Source organism: Callorhinus ursinus, unplaced genomic scaffold, assembly GCF_003265705.2.
Source record: "Callorhinus ursinus isolate GAN/ISIS: 27379988/994484 unplaced genomic scaffold, GSC_fseal_2.0 scaffold44, whole genome shotgun sequence".
In the NCBI taxonomy this organism is placed as follows: domain Eukaryota; kingdom Metazoa; phylum Chordata; class Mammalia; order Carnivora; family Otariidae; genus Callorhinus; species Callorhinus ursinus.
This window is the reverse complement of record NW_027397106.1, coordinates 2,355,286-2,362,260: the sequence shown is the minus strand read 5'-3', so window position 1 is coordinate 2,362,260 and position 6,975 is coordinate 2,355,286.

Genomic DNA, 6,975 nt, shown 5'->3' with positions numbered 1-6,975 from the left:
AGCTTTTTGGTTCCTTTCACACCAGTTAGGTACAAGTGGGAGCCTCCTTTGGCCAAGGCAAGGTGTATCCTGAAGGTCTCTGTTGAAAAGTGACCATTAAGAGTCCTGAGTCACTAATTCAGTATATTGGTGGCTGACTATATACTGGGCACGTGCTGGGAAGGCTCTGAGAGAGCTGGGTCCCTAATGGCCTTCACTGTAAGTTGGGAGAAACAGACGCATAATGCCATTTTCTCTAATACTTCGATAATAGTACTTATATGGTCCAAAAAAGGCCTTATAGGGGCGCCTGCGTCGCTCAGTCCATTAAGTGTCCAACTCTTGATTTGGGCTCAGGTCATGATCCCAGCGTCCTGGAATTGAGCCCCACATCGGGCTCCCTGCTCAGCAGTACGTCTACTTCTCCCTCTCCCTCTGTGATCTCTCTTGCTCTTACTCTCTCTCAAATAAATAAATAAAAATCTTTAAAATAATTTTTTTTTTTTTTTAGTCTTGAGGTCTTTTATTTTCTTTACATTTATCATGCCATGAATTCATAGGGAATGGGTTCCAGCAGTTCAGGCTCCTTTCCATTAGTTCTCACAAAGTGTGCTTCTCTGGGTGGGGCAGGCTGGCGCTTCAGTTGAACCCAAGTACCTTTCTCTTTGGCTTCCTTTCTTTTTCTGATCATTTTCCTTCACACGCTTCAGGAAGCTGTCTCGGCTCTTTGAGTGTTTAATATTCTCAATGCGTACATTAATTCTCTTGGCAAGAATCTTGCCCTTAACTTGTTTGTTTACAACAATGCCAACAGCATGCTGAGTAACATTGTAGACTCTTCCGGTTTTGCCATGGTAACATTTGTGGGGCGTTCCTTTTTGAACAGTGCCCATTCCCTTGATGTCCACAATATCACCTTTCTTATAGATTCGCATGTATGTGGCCAAAGGAACAACTCCATGTTTTCTAAAAGGTCTAGAGAACATATAGCGGGTACCTCTCCTCTTTCCCTTTGTGTTGGTCATTTTGGCAAATTACTGGAAGATGGCGGTTCCGGCCGAAAGGTTAAAATAATTTTTTAAAAAGACCTTACAAGCATTAATTCATTTAATCTTCATAAGAAAAGTAGATGTCATAATCACCACATTTACCAGATGAGGTTAAGAAACATGCCCAAGGTCACACTGCTGGAAACTCCTTCTCCACCTCCTCACGGCTATGTCACCATATTTCCACTGTTGTGATGAGAAGCAAGGAAAGTGGTATGTTGGATTAACAGCCAAGAGACTGTCTTCAGGTCAGCAAACCAGCGCTAGCTGGGCAGGGCCTGAGAGAACGAGCTGAGGACCAGAGGAGCCGAGTATCAGCCCTGGGTCCAAGCGTCCCCCAGTGAAGCAGGAGGACGGTGAAGGATGCTGAGGTGAACTTCCTTACCTCCACGTTGCCTGAAGTCACTCTTGTCTGGGATGACAGGGGATCATCCTGGGATCCCCCCGGCCCCAGTTGCTCAGAAAAAGCTAGGGCTCTGCTTATAAAGGAGATAATCCATGCCACATGGGGCTGGACAAGAACTCTGAATCCCGGATACCCCGTATTGCCGGAGAGTCCCGGGTTAGGCACACACTAACATGCTAGCCCGAGCACCCGTCCCGCCCCTGGGTGAAGAGAAGGGCTCCTCTCCTGCTCTCTTGATACACAGGAGCGTGGCTCTTCCATGCCTGGTACAGAAACGCAAGCGGTGCAACACTGGGTGGTGGGGGGGCGGGTTGTGAAAAGTCACGTGCGAAGCATAGTTCTCTGAGAGATGCTCCCCGGATTCCCACCTCACCCAGGGATACGGCCACTGCTTAGGCCATTCCCAACCTTCTCCACAATCATGGATCATGGTGAACAAGAAATGATCATTTGTGTATGGCAGGCTGGGGTCAATGAAAGGGTCAGCTTGAGACCAGATGCGGTGAGGCCAGAGGCTATGGCTGCCTGAGACCTCCACTCAGACATTCAGAGGGCTGATGGCCCCAGGACATCACGCAGTTACAGCCACTCCTGGTACGGTGGCTGGGACACTCTGGCTTGGGGACACCAGTCTGTTTTGGGGAGGTGAGGAGCTCCAGGAGGAACAGGAAGGAAAGGGGTGCAAACAGCTAGAGCTCAGCCCTCCTTACAGGGAAGGCTCAGGGATCAAGGGCACCCATCAAGGGAAGCCATAAATACGTAGGTATCTAGGCACAGCTGAGGTTAACCACCCCCCATAAAAGCAACCACAGTCCATTGGGAGGCAGGACCAAGGAGGGATCTCCTCAAAAGCGAGCTGCCCCAAAGCCAGCCTTGCCTGCCCCCACCCTACCTGCTGGGGTAGGAGGAAGTGAAAACAAGGAGTCACTGAGTCTCAATTTCCTCCTCTGATATTAGGGGTTGGTCCCAACAGCCTCTGATATTTCTGACTTTCCCAAGAACATCAACAAATTTTATGATTCTATATATCACTCAAAGATTCTAAGGAATTTGGCTTCAGCCCTAAAATAATGAGGATTTTTCTCTGAAAGGGAGAGGCTAATGACGATCAACAGGGTTTTTTTTTTTTTTGAGCAAAGGCGATTCTCCCCGGGGTGCGTAGACACACATACCTGGACTCCTGCCCTCAGGACACAGAGGACGCAGGTGCTCTGCCATTAGTAACAACCCCTCACATGCCCACCCCCGGCTGTGCACACACAGCCTCAACCTGTACCACCCATCCCCCAACCCATGCACACGCATGCCTGTGCAGCTGGTCAGTCATACTTGCCCTCCAGACACACACACACGTCACCCTCACATGAGTGTGTGTGGCCCCCTCACCTTGCCCACCCATCACCGCCACATACATACCACTCTTTTTTTTTTTTTTTTAAAGATTTCACTTATTTATTTGACAGAGAGAGACAGCGAGAGAGGGAACACAAGCAGGCTTCCCCGCGGAGCAGGGAGCCTGATGTAAGGCTCCATCCCAGGACCCTGGGATCACGACCTGAGCCGAAGGCAGACGCTTAACAACTGAGCCACCCAGGTGCCCCCATACATACCACTCTTAAATGTACACCACACACACACACACCCATGCACAAGCAGCCGTATCATCCACACCCCAACACAGAGACACACATTATTGCTCACAACTCCTGATTGCAAGCGACTGAGATCCAACGCCCACGGGCTTCAGTGTAAGAGATCATTTATTTGCTCACACACCTGGGAGGATCAGGGGTCCACGTGACTTTTGGCATAAGACAAAATGAGGGGTTCAGTGACGAGGGGCTCAGTGAAGGCATCAGGACTGTCTTCCTCTACTTTTCTAGTTTGCCTCTGTGTTAGCTTCCTTCCGGGGCAGACCAGCTCCACGCTGCAGCAAGGATGGCCACCAAAAGGGGGCCTCTGGCCAGTCGTTCCGGTGGAAGTTGCACGCCTGACTCTCATTGGGCTGGCTTAGGTCACGTGCTCGTCCCGGAGCCAATCGCTGTGGCCAGAGGACTAGAGGACTGTAAATCTGGACTAGACCGGATCTCGCTCGTGGCCTGCCCATGGAGAAGGGCAGTCAGCCCCACCCAACCCATATAGTGGGGCGGGGAGGGGGGGAGGGCAGAAACAGGTGATTCGCCAAAAAAGGTGGACGAGTTGTTGGGCAGATAACAGATGTTCACTGCCTACACTAACCCGAATGTACACAGAGGCAGGTGTGGAAATCTAGAGGGCCGCAGGGGTATAAAGATATGGGTGTGCACACTGAGCCCTTGGATAAATATAAATTCTGTACCTTATCAATGAAATATTGATGTAAGAAAAATAAGTGATCCGGACATATGCTACTAGGACTTCAAAGGAAGGGAAGAGCTGTTTAAAATAGGTCTGGGCTCAAGATGAAACCAGAGAGGGAGACAAACCATGAGACTCTTAATCTCAGGAAACAAACTGAGGATTGCTGGAGGGGAGGGAGGTAGGGTGGCTGGGTGATGGACATTGGGGAGGGTATGTGTTGTCGTGAGCGCTGTGTATTGTGTAAGACTGATGAATCACAGACCTGTACCCCTGAAATAATACATTATATGTTAATAAAAAATAAATAAAATAAAATAGATTCGGGCTAGGGGCGCCTGGGTGGCTCAGTCGATTAAGCATCTGTCTTTTGCTTGGGTCATGATCCCAGTGTCCTGTCCCCCATCGGACTCCCTGCTCAGCAGGGAGTCTGCCTTTCCCTCTCCCTCTACCCCTCCCCCCTGCTCGTGCTCTGTCTGTCTCTCTGTGTCAAATAAATAACTAAAATCTTAAAAAAAAATAAGAAAATAGGTTTGGGCTCGACTGAGTCTTCACAAGAGAATATGGATGAAAAGATCTGGGAAGGTGAGGAGTCACTGGACCGGAACAGGAATCCTGTGGAACGAGCAGAAAGACTAGGGGGTGAGGAGGCAGGACAGTTGAGCCCGTAGGTTGCAGAGTCCCACGAAGGTGTGCGGCAGGAGGGTGACATGGTGAAAGCAGGAGGTGAAAGCTTGAGGAAGAGGAAGTGAGCTGCGTAGGTTATGTGGTAGAGGCGAGACTGGAGGCGGGAGAGGAGAGAAGGGGCTCTTGCAGAACGCTCATGAGGGAGTGTGTGGTGTGGCAGGAGCAGTGGGGTGGGAAGGCGGGCATGGAATCGAGCTAGGATAAGAAGGAAGAACCAAGAGGATGTGGCAGTTGATTGCAGGGCTGAGTCCAAGGTGAAGGGAAGCAAAGAGGTGACTCACATGCACTTCCGACAGCTCCCTGCTTCCCCCCAGACCCTTCTGCTCCAGCCAGATGGGTGCATGCATTTGCCACAGTCGCTGGACCTCCCCGCCCTGCCGTCGCGCTCAGCCCACCAGCATCACACCACAGCTCCTGGCGGACAGGGCGGGGTCCTCCAGCGTCTGTGTCTGGTTCTTACCTCTGTGCCAGCCTCTTCCCCGGGGGGCTCCAGCCCAGAGCGGGTGTCGCAGAGTGAATGTGCAGACCCTCCCCGGAGCAGGCACTTTACACCTGCCTCCCTACCTCTGTTCATCCCACGGGCACACAAGCGCACACCTTCCCTGAGGCCACAGCACGATGAGGCTGCCACGAAACCCTCCACGGTCCTCAGGAGCAGACGCAAGCGTGGGAGAGCCCATTTTCTCCCCGCTGATCGTGACGTGCCCGGAGAACAGGGCCTGACTCTTGTCTGACTCTGAGGGGGGCCTGGACACATGGAAGCCAATGCAAGGAGATGCCTGGGACAGGGGGGAGAATGGAAACCCCGCGAGGCAGACACACAACCACAGGACCGAGGAGGGTGAGTCCTGGAGAGGAGCCTGGACCGCCAGGAGAAAGGGGGGACATTCATCTGCACAGCCCAGGGGAGACGGCTAGAATCAGCAGGAAGGAGCCCCAGGGAGAGACTTCTCACTGCGAGCTAAGACCTTCCAAAAGTTGAGCCATGTGCAAGTGGACTCTGCATCGTCATCTGGGAAGTTGTGGCTTGCTCTGTGTGAGGATGGGCTCAAGCAGAAGGCGAAAGGGGCTCGAGCATCAGAGGGGTGCGTCCTGAGGGCCTTCTGTGTGCACCACGCACTTCACCTCCTTTAAACTCATAAAAACCCTCCCTGTCAGGCAAGGAAGGAAAGGTGCCCAAGTCCATACAGCTGTGAGGAAAAGAACTGGAATCTGAACCCCACGGATTCCTCACTGCTGGGACCTTCCCCACACATGTGCCCCCGCCCCACAACCAGGGGTGACGGCAAGCCACAGGAGAGTGAATGCAATAAAAATTGGGGAGCCACTTCCTAAGTGTGTGAAGGTGGGCAAGTGACTTAAGTCTCTCCGAATGTTCCTTTTCCTCAGCTGAAAATGCAGATAATGGCAGCCCCCCCAAGAGGGCTGAGGTGAACACGAGATAGGGGACTGGGGCCTGGCAGCGGCGGCTCAGTCAGTGTTATCTGGACCCTGGCCACTGCTCTGTGCTTGTCCCCCTGCCTTTCCTAAAGCCTCCTCCAGCAGCTTCCCCCGCCCCCCATCCTAGTCAGCACCCCCCCCCCGGAATTTCTGCTGATACCCACTTTGACACAGTGGCCTTGTAAGAATTTAAGTCCCGGTCTCCCCCTTGCAGGATGGAACAGCGTCTCTCGAGTCTCCATGTCTTCCAACGTGCCTGCCCAACCCACGGTAGTAGGTGCCCGGGGGGGGGGGGGGAGTGCCCGCTGGCTCACAAGGGCTGAGGGCCACTAGAGAAAGTGGCAGCTGGGGCCGTAAGGAGGACTCTAGAAGAGAGTAATAAAGGGGACAATGCAAAAATCTGCCACCATGCAAAACAGAAGCTTGCAAATCCAATTCTGAAGGAGCCGGCCATGCAAACCGAGCCCTGCCCCGGGGGACACAGCTTGCCTTCACCAGCTCTCAACCCAGGGCTCCGTTCCCTGCCAGCAATGGTGGTGGTGGTGGTGGTGGTGGTGGGAACGGTGGGGCTCATGGGGGCAGCTCTCATTTATGGGGTTCCTGCTTATGTCAAAGTGTCAGATCTGTCGCCTGTATTATTTGCCATCCTAAAATAACCCATGAGGAGGGTACCATTAAGCCTTTTTTACAGATGAGGAAACTGAAAGTCCTTCAAGACTTGACCTTGAGTCTGGAGTAAGTCCACAGCCTGAGCAAGCTCTTTCTGGCGCTCCTACAGATTTGGTATCCAGTTACCTCCATCGAGGGAAGCAGTCATGTGGATAACCCAGAAGTAATGGTCCAAAGACATTTTTCTTCTTTTGGTTAGCCATTTGAAAAATATATATTGTGGGGCACCTGGGTGGCTCAGTTGGTTAAGCGACTGCCTTCGGCTCAGGTCATGATCCTGGAGTCCCGGGATCGAGTCCCACATCGGGCTCCCTGCTCAGCAGGGAGTCTGCTTCTCCCTCTGACCCTCTTCCCTCTCGTGCTCTCTATCTCTCATTCTCTCTCTCTCAAATAAATAAATAAAATCTT